At 38.5% G+C, this 16773-nt stretch overlaps 1 pseudogene; it reads right to left on the bottom strand.

Annotated features, from left to right (window-relative positions):
* Positions 1 to 4296: 4296 nt before the first annotated feature.
* LOC143661316 (glyceraldehyde-3-phosphate dehydrogenase pseudogene) lies at positions 4297 to 5665 on the bottom strand (annotated as a pseudogene).
* Between the last annotated feature and the right edge of the window lie 11108 nt (positions 5666 to 16773).

Genomic DNA, 16773 nt, shown 5'->3' on the forward strand with positions numbered 1-16773 from the left:
AGTTTTTCCTTCTCTCAATTTTTCTAGTAGCACTAGAATGATCTCCTTTTCCTCTGTCAACCCACATGTTCATTGCCTCCATCATATCAAATTCAAGACATCCTTTCTCTGGGGAACCTTTTCAGATTAGCCTTTATTCCCAATTATGACTCCCTTGATAATCTTCCTTAGACTTCTTATATCTTTAATCAGTTTTATCTCTATATATTTTTTGTGTGCAATTTTGTAATGATATTCTACTGTTTCGTGTATGCATAAATTTTCTAACCTAATGAGATTGTAAGTTCAGCAAGACCAGGGATCATGTCTTCTCTTTTTTATGTCGTATGTTGCCTTGTATAGTGCTGTGCACAGGTAGGCGCTCAATAAGTGCTCATTAATTAAATTGAATCAATTTAACTTGCAGCAGCTGCATTGTGAAATAAAAACTGTTATCTTGGATGAAAATGTTACTGTATGTAAGAAATGGATTATCTGTTGCTACACTGAGTATATTATTTCATTATAGTGTAATGCAGATGAGTAAGTAAAGCTACTGTTTATTGCTACTGCTATTTAGATCATTTTTGTACTGTGTATTAATTAGAAAGAGAATTGATGTGTATTGCCAAATTTACAAGGTGGATGACACCCCAGGCCCTTTATCTGTTTCATAAAGTTGAGAGATGATCAACTGTCCCCCAAGGGCTTTCATCTCTTGAAGGCAATTTTCTTTTTGGACAAATGTTCATGCTATAAGCATTCTGGCATGATATGCTAGATTTCAATCTTTCTATAATTAAAAAAGTGAAGTTAGTTTTTTAGAGAAACTAAATACCTACCTAAGTTAAATTAAGCATTTTTATAGAAATATTAACCCTATTAGTCTCCAGAGAGCTGTTGAAAATATCCCCATTCTACTACATGAACAAAGATCTAATGTCCCAAACTGTTTTACGGCTATTCAGAGAACAGCCTTTCTCTGGGAGAATCACATTGCTATGGTTTATTTCTATAACCTTATTTCTGTGTCTGATTTCTATATCTAATGGTCAAGGCCGTAAGGAAAATTAGAAAGTAAACAAAGAAATCAGTCCGCACCTTTTATCCTCAGAGGAATAAAAAATGATAAGCTATGACAAACATATGGGAAAACTATGTTCACTTATTTGAAGAGCTTTATGGTTTGTTGAAAAACTGCAAAACTGCCTTGCAACACACTGTTTGAATTATGTCCTTTGGCTTCTGAAAAGAACTTGTAGCTTATGCCATGTGGAAGAATTTAGATAAACAAAGTGTCGGCTTGATCTATGGTTTTTCCTCCTAATGGATATTTGCCAGTGTCAGAGCCAGAGACCCTGCTGGCCAGATCTGGAAATATATTGGGAACCCAAGTGTTCACATGCTGAGACTGGGAGAAGACTTGTTGACCACTGGACACAAGATGAGTCCTGCTTTAGTGGTACAGACTTTACTATCTTTATTCCTTAGTGGATAAGTTGATAGAAGAAGTTCTTTTGTTTATTTATTTATTATTCTTTTTTTTTAATTGACAAACCAAAACAACATACAAATACAAACATTCTTAACATACAAACATTCCATATATGGGGTACGATCAATGGGTCACAATATCATCACATAGTAGTATATTCATCACCATGATAATTTTTAGAACATTTGCATCACTCCAGAGAAAGAAATAAAAAGAGAAAAGAAAAACATCATGCATATCATGCCCCTTACCCCTCCCTCTCATTGACCACTAGTATTTCAATCTACTCAATTTGTTTTAACATTTGTTCCCCCTATATTTATTTGCTTTTAATCTCTCTCTCTCTCTCTCTCTCTCTCTCTCTCTATATATATATATATATATATATATATATATATATATATATATAATATAAAAGATTATATATATATAATCTTTTTTTTTTTTTGCATGGGCAGGCACCTGGAATTGAACCCAGGTCTCCAGCATGGCAGATGAGAACTCTGCCTGCTGAGCCACTGTGGCCTACCCTTTAATCCATATTTTTTACTCATCTGTCCATACTGTAGATAAAAGGAGCATCAGACACAAGATTTTCACAATCACAGTCACACTGCGGAAGCTATATCATTACACATTCATCTTCAAGGAACATGGCTACTGGACCACAGCTATGCAGTTTCAGGCACTTCCCTCTATACTCTCTAATACACTTTAAACTTAAAAAGAATATCTGTATAATGTGTAAGAATAACCTCCAGGACAACCTCTCGACTCTGTTTGAAATCTCTTAACCACTGACACTTTATTTTGTCTTATTTCTCTCTTCCCCCTTTCAGTCAAGAAATTTTTCTCAATCCCTTGATGCTGAGTCCCAGTTCATTCTAGGATTCCTGTCCCATGTTTCCAGGGAGGTTTACTCCCCTGGGAGTCATGTCCCATGTAGAGAGGGGGAGGGCAGTGAGTTTGCTTGCTCTGTTGGTTGTATGAGAGAGAGGCCACATCTGAGCAACAAAAGAGGTTCTCTGGGGGTGACTCTTAGGACTAATTTTAAGTAGGCTTAGCTTATAAGCTAAGTGGGGATAAGTTTCATATGAACAAACCCCAAGATTGAGGGCTCAGCCTATTGATTTGGTTGTCCCCACTGCTTATGAGAATATCAGGAATTCTCCAAATGGAGAAGTTGAATTTTCCCTCTGATAGAGTTTTGTCTCATTTTCTCTGCCAAGGACTTCAGTGCTTTTTGTGGACTGAAACCCTGCCTTGAAGCCAGTCATCTTGACTTGAATGTAGAATATTTTACTTTGTTTTACAAGCCTCTGTCCCAAAACGGTATGTATAGTCAGTGGGGGAGTGAGCTTATAATAAACACTGGGCACCACACAGGGTGCAGGGTTCCTAGGTCCACAGTGAAGCCAGTGTGCTCTGATCTGTTGGCTAAGCATTTATCAAACGCCTACTATGTGTCACTGTCCCAAGTATCTCCTTCACTCTTGATTTTCTCTCTCTGTTTTTCCCTACCTGTCATATTGGTCTCCCTGGTCTCCAGCATCTTCAAGTGTGATACTAGAATTTGTAAAACTTTTAAGATAGAAAAAAATTAAGGATATCTTCCCATTTGGAGCAATATTGCTCCTTTATTCACAATGACACAGATATTGCAGAACACTAAAAAAATAGTAAAGGGATTTACTCCTTTTCTCTATCAAATGCAACGCCAAGCAATATCCAGATATTATCATCATCTTTCTCAGCTCTCTTCTGAAGTTAGGGTTCTTTGTTGAACAAATAACCCTGAACCTCAGAATTGGCATTGCTTTCTTGATGAGTGGAATGCACCCAAAGATACCAAATTATTGTAGGGAAAATCAATAGAGTGTTTCAGCAAAGGGCAACACAATGGGAGTGAGATAAGGGTCATATGACTTTTATCACTTCTCTTGAAGCAAAAATAGATACCTGTGATAATATCCAGTTATAACTTTCTTTTACCTCCTTCTGTTTTTACAAAGATAAAAGTGTCTCCAAAACTTACTTGTTTTATATATATATACTTATATCTCAAAACAATAAGTAAGCACAGCTTCAAAAATAAGAATCTTACGAATGCGATTTGCAGGTGCTCTCAGCTCTTCATGCAGATGTGCTCATAATTTCTTGGAAAAGACATTGAGACCTAAGCATAACTTATTTTAAAAACAAACTATAGTCTTAGCCTTTATCCTCATCTACTTCTTGAAAAAGAAAAAGCACCTTTGTATGTCAGGAGTTCTCTGGCCCTGTATAGGATTTCTTTTTCTTGACGTTCTTTGGCAACAGATCTCTGCGGATATTTGACCTTGGATGACTTGCCTTTTTCAGGACAGGCCTCAAGTAATCATCAACAATGAAAAAAATGTGTGCACAGAATACTTGACATCTTCTTGGAACTTAGCTTATATGACACATACCAAGAAGTCTTCATACAATTTCCCCATGGTTGTTTAAAAACTTATAAGAGCTGTACATATTCACTTCACAAATTTGAAAATATATAACAAAGTAAAAACATAAAAGAAATAATCCCATCGCAACATTTGCGTGTATTTTTTTTATCAAATTCACTCACAGACTCAAAATATTTTGGATTGTGTGACATATCTAGGCTTCACTCCACTTTTCATATACATTTTTCATGTCATAAATTTTACTTTAAGACATTTTTCATGGCTATAAAATATTCCTTTATATCAATATGACATAATTAGATTAACCATTCCACTATTATTCTACATTTAGGTTGATTTAGATAATAATTGCAACGAATATTTTTATTAGCCATCTTTGGTTATATTTATAATTATTTCTTAATTAGAAAAGTAAAAGCTTTTCTAAGACTCTTTCTTTTTCTTTTTTTTTTGGTTGGGTATACTTCATTCATGTACATGACAAGGTGAGGCTCTCAGCCCCTCCCATTCTTCAGGGGGCCTGGAACGGAAGCTGTGGAAGATGGGTGATTTCTCAGTTTCGGGGGATCGAGTTGGGCCAGGATTCCCCAGCAATTGACTGCCTCTCTCCTCCTCTCATTCTGTTGCTGGGCTGGTGGTCCAGCTGGGCTGGAGGCTATGTAGACCATAAGGTCTACCACCCTGTTGCTGTAGCCAAATTCAGTGTCATGTCAGGAAATAAGCTTGATGAAGTGGTCATTGAGGACAATGCCAGCCCCAGCATCAAAAATGGAAGAGTGGGTGCCACTGTTAAAATCACAGGAGACAACCTGTTCTTTAGTGTAGCCCAGGATGTCCTTTAGGGGCCCTCTGCTGCCTGCTTCACCACCTTCTTGATGTCATTGTATTTGGCCACTTTCTCCAGTTGGCAGGTCAGATCCGGGATGGACATGTTAGGGCTAGTGATGTGGAAGGCTTTGTGAGTGAGCTTTCCATTCACCTCCCGGATGACCATGCCCATGACTCTGGCAGTGCTGGTAGATGCAGGGACGATGTTCTGGGCAGCCCCATAGTTGTCATGCCACATTTTCCAGAAGGGCCATCCTCAGCCTTATGGGTGGCAGTGATGGCATGGACGGTTGTCATGAATCACTCCACAGTGCAAAGTTGTTATGGATAACCTTGGCCAGAAAGGTCAGACAATTAGTGGTTCAGGAAGCAATGCTGATGGTTCATGCCCATCACAAACATAGTGGCACTGGCTGAAGGGGAAGAGATGATGACTCTTTTGGCTCCACTCTTCAAGTGAGCCCCAGCCTTCTCCATGGTTGTGAGGACACCAGTGGACTCCACACATATTCAGCATCAGCATCAACCCATTGGATGTTGGTGGAATGTTATTCCTGGAAGATAGTAACAGGAATCCCATTGATGACAAGCTTCCTGTTCTCAACCTTGATGATGCCTTTGAACTTGCTTTGGGTGGAATCATACTGGAACACGTAAATCATGCAGTTGAAGTTAATGACGGGGTCACTGATGGCAACAACCTGAATTTTGCTGGAGTTTACAGCAACCCTAGTGACTAGTCACCCAATATGCCTGTGCTGGTTTGTAACTGTTATGTACCCCAGAAAAGCCAGTTTCTTTTCATTAAATCTTGCTGAGGGCAGCTATTGTTGAGTGGGACCTTTTGATTAGGTTGTTTCCATGGAGATGTGACCCCACCCATTCAAGGTGGGTCTTAATCTGTTTACTGGAGTCCTTTAAGAGGGGACATTTTTAGAGAAAGTACAGATGCTTGGAAAACAAAATTCCCTGGAAGATGCTAAGTTAAGAGATGCAATCCAAACTTTGTCCTGAAGAATCTAAGAGAAAACACACAGACACTTAGAGAGAGAAATGCCCCAGAGATGCTAAGAGAAGGACCTACAGGCACTGAGAGAGCCATTTGAAACCAGAGACCAGGAGAGAAGGACAGCAGACATTGCCATGTGATGAAAAAACCCTGGATGCCAGTTGCCTTTCCTCCAAGAAGGTATCCTCTTCTTGGTACTTAATTTGGACATTTTCACAGCCTTAGAATTATAAATTTGTAACTCAGTAAGTCTGCTTTGTAAAAGCCAATTCATTTCTGGTATATTGCATTTTGGAAGCTTTAGCAAACCAAAACAACAGCCAAATCCATTAATTCCAAACTTCACCATCTTATCTTAGAGATGAGGCTGGCACCACATGTAAAGATGTGACTGCCTATTGAGCAGGGAGGAGCAGAGAGCCTCTAATATGCTTAATCCATATGATCAACTTGTTTCCCAGAAGTATGATATTAATTTATATTTTTATAATATTATATTTAAATATTGCTTTAAATCTGAGTGCCCTGTGATAGCTTGGAGCTGGATACTCCAGAAAAAAAAAAAAAAAAAAAACATGTTCTTAAACTTAATTCATACATGCAGGGTGTGAACACTTGCAAATAGGATCTTTAGATAAGGTTACAACAGCTAAGGTGAGGCCCAATGGAATCGATATGGTTCTGTTCTAGTTTGCTAGCTGCCGGAATGCAACACACCAGAGACAGATTGGCTTTTAATAAAAGGGGATTTATTTCATTAGTTCTTCAGAGGAAAGATAGCTAACTTTCAACTGAGATTCTTTCTTACGTGGGAAGGCACAGGACAATCTCTGCTGGGCTTCTCTCCAAGCCCAATGTCTTTGAGTGATTTCTTTTTGCATCTCCAAAGGCCTGGGCTGAGCTGCAAGTGCTGAGATGAGGTATGCTGAGCTGCTTGGGCTGTGCTATGTTGTACTGTCTCATTTAAGCACCAGCCAGTTAAATCAAACATCATTCATTGCAGCAGGCATGCCTCCTAGCCAGACTGCAGATGTAATGAGCAACAGATGAGGTTCATGAACCATTGGCTCATGTCCACAGCAACAGAACTAGTTTCCTTCACCTGGCCAAGTTGACAACTGAATCTACCTACCACAGGTTCTTAATCCTGTTACTGAAGGTCTTATAGGGGAAGGTCATAGAGAAAATCCAGAAGGAGCAGCCAGAAGCTGAAAGCCAATGGAACCTAGAAGAGAGAGTTGAAGCCAGGAGAGGTTGCCATGTATATTGCCATATGTGGCAGAAAAGCCAAGCTATAAAACGCCACAGTCTTCTGGGAGAAAGCACTGCCATGATGATGCCTTGATTATGGACTTATCCTAGCTTCAAAACCATGAGTGAGTAAATTCTCATTGCTTAAGCCAACCTAATGAGCGGTATTTGTTTTGACAGCCAGGAAACTGAAATATACCCTTAGAATACAACTTTGTGTAAAAGTGTTAATTTATTAGTATAGAACTTTTAATCAATATGTACACTTTTGAAGGCCATTCTGGACAAATTATTGATGCAAATATATTCTTTCTATTACTTAGGGATGTGTTTTCTATTTTAGAATAATTTGCCTTAAATGTCACTGAATTTTTCTCTTGATACTGTTTTACTTGTGGCTACTTATTTATTTAGGGATTGTCTCATTTATTTAGGTGTTTACAACCTAAGAAAATATTTTACATCTTTTTTTTTTTTTTTTGCAAGCCATATTCTGCATTAAAACAAGTATCATCAAGATTTTATAATAGTCCAAAGTCCCAGCTGGAAAGTTATCTTTTTTTTTCATGATTTTGTTTTGTTTACTAGAACTTCAGTTATAGCTATGGTATTTATGTTTTGATTTTGTTACTAAAAATAACTGACCCAAATTTCTCCAAATCAAAGAACACAGGTAGGTTTTTTTTTATTAGAGAAGTTTTAGGTTTATAGAAAAATCATGCATAAAATATAGAATTCCTATATACTACCCTACTATTAACACCTTACATTTATGCGGTATATTTGTTACAACTCATGAGAAAACATTTTTATAATTTTACTATTAACTATAATCCATAGTTTACAATAGAGTTCACAGTTCGTGTTACACAGTACTATATTGTTTCTTTTTAGACTTTTATTCGAGTATCATATACACGACCTAAAATTTCCCCTTTTATGCCACATACCAGTATATAAAATTCAGTGCTGGTAATTCCATTCACAATATTGTGCTACCATCACAACATTCATTACCAAAACTTTATGATCGACCCAAATAAAAACTGTGTACAATTTAATTCTCATTCCCTGTCCCTACTCTGTCCCCTGATAAACTTTATTCTAGATTCCGCCTCTATGAGTTTTCTTATTCTATTTATTTCGTATTAGTGAGGTCATACAATACTTGTCCCTTTGTGTCTGGTTTATTTTACTCACCATGGTAACTTGAAGGTTCATCCCTGATATTTTATTAGAAGTTAAATTTGTGCTCTGTGGTTGTCGGTGAGGGCCACATTTCTCAGGTAACTGTCACCGTACAAAAGAAAAGCCTGGGATATATAGCCTTGATATCCTATCCATCTCTGGAAGGATAAGGGTCAAATTCCTTCTGGCTCATTCACATTGCATCAAGTAGAAATTCCTTCAATCCAAAGGGAGTCAGAGAATAATCAAGAACATAATAGATTAGTAATTGATCATGTCCACATATCCCAAAGCATCCAGCGTGAATTCAGAGGGTGACTGAGACTCTGAAAGTCCTGCCCAACCATCTGGAGACTTTGAAGATGCTGTTAGTTAAGGTGTAACCCAACTAAATCAGCAAGGGTCTTCATCCCTATTACTGGGGCATGATAAAGAAAGGAAACCGGAAGCCGGAAGCCGGAAGTCGGAGCAGCCCGCACAGAAAGAAGCCGGAAGTCAGCAGACGCTGGAAGAGCGGCCGCAGAGGGAGACCAGGGGCATCTTGGTCTGCGGCACCATTACGCGCCTCGCCCCAGGAGGAACCACAGCCTGGCTGGCACTTTGATTCAGAACTTCGGGCCTCTGAAGCCATGAACCCAAAATTCTTACTGTTTAAACCGACCTATTGTATGGTATCTGTCATTGCCTCGTGGCGATGAGACAGAAGCTGTTCAGCCTCTCACACCTCATGTTCCTCATCTCTAGAAGTGGGGATGATAGCATTCCTGCTTCAAGTTTTTATTTGGAATTACATGAGATAATGCAGGAAAAGTACCTATTGCCACGGATGACTCAACATTAGTGATGATTGTCCTCCTTATTTTTATGGAGTTCTAAGTATTTGCATTTGTGGTGTAATTAATTTTTCTGCTGGACCATACATATAAACTCTGTGAAGTAGTTGAGAAGACCATTGAAATGAGAATTTATCCAGAACCTGATCATGGTTTTTACAGGCCCTAAACATTGTAAAAATCACGGGGCTACCCAAATCTAATTTAAATTTTAAACAATATTAGCCTTAAAGACTTACCCTGATACTTCTTTTCGGGAAAAAAAAATCTTACTCTTTTGATTCTCTAAGCTTCCGTGGTCTGTTGCGCAGTGTACTCATGGAATTAGTAATCTGTAATCTCAGTGTGTTCTGTAAATTAGAATATGAGGCCCTAAAGCTGTGGCTAATATCTTACAGGATTATATAATTGTGCTAACTATATACTTGAGAGTCACCAGGAACAGAAAGTCTCACTGAAGTGAATATTAAAATTCTTGGGTTGTTTCTGTTTTCAGGGGATCAAACCTTTTTCCCATAAGAATGTAGCTCAGCGTTGATAACAGAAGTCAGAGGGGAAATGCATGCAATGTAAACTTTCAGAAATGGATAAGGGAGGTCAAGTTGAATAATGTTGAGAGAAATTTTATGTGAATGCTGTATTGCCATGCATGGAGTGAAGATAATCCTGAAAAAGATGATAGATAGGTTAATAGTTCTAAATGGCAATATGCTTGGGTCATTGACCACTTGAATTAACAAATATATTTGCAGTGGAATTCAATATTGTTTAAATGACTTTGAACGTCCACTAGCTGATGAAAATTAGCCTGCTACAAAAGGAGCCATGGGCTGAAATAACAACTGATCTCAATTTTAACACAGAACGAATTGATTCCGTAGGGTATGTTTGTCTCTATTGGAACAATAGATAAGACCTGGATGAAACACTCCCGTCTTTTGGGCCTGTGGCAGAGAAACAGCTTATGTGTCACGATTTAGTAGATTACAAGGTAACGTGGTGGCTGAGTGGTGGAGTGAAGGAGCACTGGTGTGGGAATTAGGACAAGTGTTTGAGTTCAGGTTCTGTTCCTTACTAAAATATGAGTAAATATGATCCATGCTTCTCCATTTCTGTGTCAATTATTTTTATTTGAAAAATGTAGTTGTGTTCCAGTTGAACATTCAGAGTGATGTTAATTGATCAACTTCAGACAGTTATTAGTTTAAAAAATAATTGCAAGGAAGGCTTAACTCACCTGGAAAAACTTAAACTCTTTACAAGTCCAATAAAAACAATGGTCTAGATTACTTTAGGACCTTCTTAGTTATTTTTTAGGAGAAAATGTCTAGCAGCAAGAATGTTGAATAGATTTTAGAGAGGCAGCATTTAATGAATAAAAATGTGTGTGACTGAGCTTTAGGAACCCAGTGTTCTAGTCCTGTTTCTGCTAGTGAATAGCTATTTAACCTCTCTGAGTCTCAATTACATGTAAGGTAAAGGGCTCACAAAGTGAGTTCTAAAATTCCTCCCCTATACCATAAACCTGCGCCATCCAATATGGTAGCCACTAGCTACATGTGGTTTTTGGGCACATGAAAAGAGGCTAGAAATTGAGATATGCTATAAATACAGACTGGATTTCCAAGACTCCATATGACAAACGAGTATAAAATATCACATTAATTTTTAAAATTTTGATTAAATGTTGAAAATATACTATTTTTATATAGTTGATTAAATAAGAAAAATTAAAATTAATTTTACCTCTTTTCTCATTCTTTAATGTTGCTACTAGAAAATGTAAAATATCATTTTTGGCTGGCATTCATGGCTTACATTACAGTTTTATTGGACAAAGCTGCTCTAAAAACTCTCTGAGTTTATGAAATACATTTTAGTGAGGGTTCCAATTAAATTATACCCAGAGTTGGGATTCAAATCAGCTGGGAACTGTCTGATGAGCAATTGTAGGAACTGATTTGCATGAGAGGATGTAACCCTTGTGGAAGTAGAGGAAAGGACTGGGAATGACAGAGGAGAATGCTATAACCATTGATTAGATTCTGGTGGAGACAGACAGGAACTGCCTGTAGATCAGCAAGGGGTCTGTGTCATGCACCTTGGTGGTCTGACACAGAGAAGAGAAGAGGATGTCCTATCCACGTGTGGATGGCATTGCCATCAATTGGCTGCAGGCAAGCAAGGAGATGGTGAACTTGAAAGAATTCTGGTGTCCTTATGGCAAGCATCAATGGCAGGCAATTCCCATGTCAATGTGAAGGACTGGAGGAGCAAAGTAAGAGCACAGGCACTTGCTGATTGAGTCTGATAGATCAATACATAAACCCACAGACTCCAGACATAACCAGGTAAGACTTGATACAGTACTAATGTTTGTGCCCCAAAACATGTGGGTATAATAAATCTGGGCTCTTAATGTTAAAAAACGCCTTCTCTAATACTGGTAAGGTCCTGGAAAAGCCCAGGAAAGTTGTGGGGTTTTGTTTTGTTTGTTTGCTTTTAGCAAATCAGCTATCAGAAGCTTTTAAAAATCAAAGTTTCTTGAGAGCAGTGGAACACCAGGCTTTCTGTGTTGTGTCAAAAAGAAAGGGTTGTGTGTGTGCGTGTGTGTGTGTGGTGGGGGGTGGGGGGTGGGGGAAGCAAGATGGTATGTGCATGGGTAGTTCATTGGTAGAATTCTCACCTGCCGTGTGGGCAACAGGAATTTGATTCCCAGCCCTATAACCCCCCCCAAAAAAATTCAACAAATGGTCCTGCGATAATGGGATATTCACATGGAAAAAGAATGAAATGTGATCCCCACTAAATAGCATACAAAAAAAAAAAAAAAAAGAGGGGAGGATGCTCATGGTGCTATGCGCACACAGTGAGGAGGGAGGAAGGACGCGCTGACACATGTGCACCTCGCCAGCTTTGTATTGCCCCCTCTATTGCTTTATTATGACTAGTAGAGTATAAATGGGGATTGCCGTGCTTCCTTTTCTGGAACACAAAGAAAATATTCTCAAGGTAATGGCAAAGTCAAACGTTAACTGCTACCACTCCCCAACCTATAAATCTAAAGAGAAAAAAAAAAATCAAACTATCTCACTGAATGACCAGAATTTGTGGTTGCTTCTTTCTTCACAGCCTTGCCCCTGTACTATTTTTTTTTTTTTTTTTTTTTTTTTTTTTTTTTAAAGACAGAGAGAAGGAAGGAAGGATAGAAGGAAGGAAGGAAGGAGGAAAGGGAAACATTTTTAAACATTTTCTTGTTTTATTGTATTCTGTTTCTCCGTTTTTGTTACATGGGGTGGGGCCGGGAATCGAACCGAGGTCCTCCGGCATAGCAGGCAAGCACTTTGCCCGCTGAGCCACCGCGGCCCGCCCGCCCCTGTACTATTAATTGGATTCTTACCGCTAATATGCATGCTGATCTGTAACTTGCAAAAAATTTAATATAAGACATTTGGCCCTAGGGATGAAGACATTCGCTTTCTTCCCAATTGTCTACATTATTTAACTCATACCCATTTCAGAGTTTGGAATGGGATTGTAAAATTATGAAAAAAAAAAAGATGTCACGAAGCTGTGACACACAAGTGATACCAATTCCTGGCTGGATCCAATAAGACCTTTCAGGAGAGTTCTTGGGATCATGTTCAGGGTCAGATCGACCAACGAGAAGTGCTTCCCAATGCCAGTCCAGCACCCCGCAGGGCTGATTCTGACCTCTTGTGAGTACTCTCTCTTTGCCTCCTTCCTTGACAACATCCTTTCCCAATCTCCCTGGAAGTAAAAAGAAAGCATAGAGCTTTCCATTCTACCGTGTAGATTGGGGAACACGACTCGATGAGGCACAGAAACATTTGTGGACTGTTTATAACCAAATACTTACAAGGCTCTGGAGCCCCAGCAGTGAATACAACAGATCTCTTTCTATAAGAAGGATACAAAAAAGATAAACTAAAGTAAATGTGATAGAGTGGGGAGGCTTCTTTATTATGGTATCAGGGAAGCTTGCCTGAGAGGGTGACATTGGAGATCAGACATTGATGAGAAAGGGACAATAAGAGAGCATTTCTTTGAATGATTTTTTACTTAAGACCTCTTGGGGGGAGGGGTTAAATCACAGAAAAAGTAAAGTTTCCATGAATGAGGTATTTGCTTATTTTAGAGAAATTCACCTCACTTTAAAAACCCTGCATTGTGGGGTATAATGCACCTGCTCTGCACACAAATCACACTACTTAGTAAACAAAGCCCAAAAGGATTGAATAAGTGCAAGAAATGATGAACGTGCAAAGGCTTAAAAGTATGGACTGTATTTGCCCAAAGAGCCCATAGATTTAATGCTGAGACCCTGAAAAGCCTTTTATTCCACGTTTTGTGCTCTCTTAACAACTTTGGAGACTTTTTGCTATGCACTTCCTGCTTTAACAAGAATCAGAACCCAGATGCCAACAGGAAACAAGAGAGTAATACAAGCAGGTGAAGTGGCTATGATGATGAAATAGAACAGTGTCCTCTCTTTAGAGGGCATTCACTACTCAGTTTCCCCTGATTGTCACAGGTCATGCCTCCTAGATCTTTGATTTTAAAAGAGAAGATGGAATTTGGATTTTTACTTGAAATACAAAAACATTTAAATGCTTCAGCAGTTAGCACAATTTAAACACACGCACACACCCCCCATGTCTTAGCAGGAAGCTTTCCCAGGCCATCCAAGTATACTCTGATATTAGAAGCCCTTTGAGCGAATGACCCTCTTTTGCACAACCTGAAACCACTTGTCTGGGGTTTCCTGATATTTCCTCCGTTTAAAAATGAGATTTCACTCCTCTCTCTGAAGACACTGTCCACGTTTTTCCTCCACAAAAATCCTAGGATTTGAGGTCTGCTGTCAAAATATTCTACCACAAGGGGGAGCTCAAACTTTTAAAAAATTTTACATAAAACACTGACGAAGCAGTTGAAACTATTATCCTATGACACCTTAGGATACGCCTTCTTGGGCTTTGAAAACAAAGGAGCTCACACGCTTAAATCTTCTTAATCAATCAAAACTGAGTGAAATGATGAATAATCAAAATAGGTAAATTAAGGTATATTTTAAGATAGTTTATAAATGTAGCATTGGAGATGAAGGTGAGTTAGGATTCTCATTACTTTAGAGATGAATGGTTTTATATTTGGCCTGTCCCGGGGAGGTAAGTGATAGGATTGGCAGTGTTTTCCTTTTTTTCTATTTACATAAAAATGAACCATTCTCACTGCAATAATTTCTTTGATACATTAAGTAGTGCTTTCTGATTAAATGCGATATTCCATTAAACTGTGCTGTAGAAATGATAGGCTGTATAATTAGAGACAAATGACCTATAATGAGTAAATTTGCGTCAGAAAAGTTGACTGCTCATACCTGCCCTCTTTATGGTCTGGATGACGCCATCAGTTAACTGGCGATCATTCAAGTATTCAAATTAGGTGTCAAGCCTACTGCTCTTTGTGAATCCTACCTTTTTGTTTTTATTTGTATAATTAAGAATTTGTATAATCATATAATTAACTACTAAAGAAGCAGAGCTGGTAGGGGAGAGAAGTCCCCTGTGTCCCTAACAGGTTCATCAGCCTTGGTTTATAGAATAGGAAGAAAGAACGAGTTCACTCACTCGTCTGAAAGGACACAGGGTACCAGATGTCCTTGACTTTGGTATGCTTATGGTGGACATTCATACGGATGTCAAATGAGCTTTGCAAGCCATCAGTTTTTAGTGCTGCTTGCAATCCAGCATTTTTTGGTTTTACACAGACAATATGGAAGATGATACCACCGGATAATATTATGGCATTTTAAATCTTATTTTATTGCAGAAAGTATAAATTGGAAAACTGAAAGAAATGCACTGAAATATGATGGAGGCAAAAATGGACTTCTTTAAAGTAAGCTAAAGGATAAATTCTAATCTAGTTAAAGTTGTTCAATGAAGTATGTAATGGTAAAAGAAAAGAAAAAAATTAAAGTGTTCAAAATGATGGAAAATTTTATTAACATGGACCTTTGCCGCTTTTTGATAGTCTGGCATTAAAACCCATTGACTAAAATTCCCCCTAGGGAGAATGACTTGTTAGACTCAGCGGGAAAGAGTTTCTCCCCTGTGGAAGCCTAAAGGGCCACATCTCACCTCTCTGTGTGGATGCAACCAGGGGGTGGGTAGTGACTTGGGCTCAGCCAATCAGGAGTTCCTTGAGTTTGGTCCCCAAACTCATGGGGACCCACTGTGGGAAGTGATTCCCACCCACTGTGCCTGCTGCTCAAGCTTGGCCAAGGTCTCTCCCGCGTAGCTCCTCAAACTTGAATACTTCTAGACTCCTTAGGCCTGATCCTCTAGCCTCTACTCAATTTTGTCAGCTCTGATTTTCTTGCAATAAATCTCTATTTTTCTCAAAAGAGTTGAATATTTTCTGCCTGCAACTGAGAATACTTGACTATTGTCTAAAAGGAAAAGTTTAGTGATAGAGGAAATGGAGAAAGATTATTATGGATAGAGGATCAGTAGTGGAGAAACAAAAACAATATAAAGTAAAACAAAACACTTAGCAAATCACTCCCATGATCCAAGAGCAGATGAAAGTTCGCATGCCTACTAGTGAGGAGACAGCTTGAGATACATCTGTTTTTGCCAAGAGAAGGGAAAATCCAGTGTTTTGCAGTCTTCTGACTCATATTGTGAGGCATCCATCTAAATTGGCATTAAAATCACCTGTTCATTCCCTTACAAAATCTACATTTCTATTTGAAGTAATAATGCAAAAACTTTTATTTCTAATAAGAAACTACCTAAAAAAAATGTTCCTGTCTATACTATCTAGATATTGTTATTTCAGTTAATTTTGCTATGTAGCAAAGCACCTCCACACATAGTGCTTTAAAACTAGAATGATTTATTTTCTCTCAAGGTTCTGTGGGTTGTCTGAATAGTTCTGCTAGATAGCCTGAATTCTCTCACGCAGCTGCATTCAGCTGGCAGCTGGATTGGGCCAGAAGGTTCAAAAGAACTTCACCCTCCGTCTGGCAGTTGCTTTTAGTTGCTCATGGGAGAGCTTGGTTCTCTCCCACATGGCCTCCCATCCTCCTGTAAACTGGATTGAACTTCACAGCATGGTGGTCTTGGGTTCCATGAGAAATAAAAATGGAAGCTGAATGGCTTCTTAAAACCCAGGTCTGGAACTGGTCCAGTGTCTCTTCCTCCTCATTCTATTGGTCAAAGCAAGTCAAAGGCCAAACCAGATTCAAGGTGTGGGAAGGGGTGAGACATCACTTCCTGATGTGGGCAATGGCCAGAAGTTGCATTGCAAAGGAGCATGGGAGAATCAATGGGGCCATGCTTGTGAACAATCTACTACAATCAGGTAATATGCAGTGCAAAATATTAAATGTGTATACCTTGACTGAAGATTTTTATAATATTTGATCTTTCTGAGAGATGGTCCCTTGCAATATATGTACTCAACAATCATACACATTTTACAAATATATATTACACATTCAAGTACAAGATTGACTGTATTTAAAGAACCAAGCAAATGGTTCAAGTCTGAAACCATATGGAATTTCCTTAAAGAGGTTATCAGTGCAAATTGAAAATAAGAAAGGAGAGAGGGAAAACCACTTAAGTAATTTTCTCACTAGTTAATTAGGAGTAATATACCCACCTCAAAAGGTTGTTTTTTTGTATGTGAGGATGAAATGAAATAAAA

Source organism: Tamandua tetradactyla, chromosome 2 (genome assembly GCF_023851605.1).
Source record: "Tamandua tetradactyla isolate mTamTet1 chromosome 2, mTamTet1.pri, whole genome shotgun sequence".
Classification (NCBI taxonomy): Eukaryota; Metazoa; Chordata; class Mammalia; order Pilosa; family Myrmecophagidae; genus Tamandua; species Tamandua tetradactyla.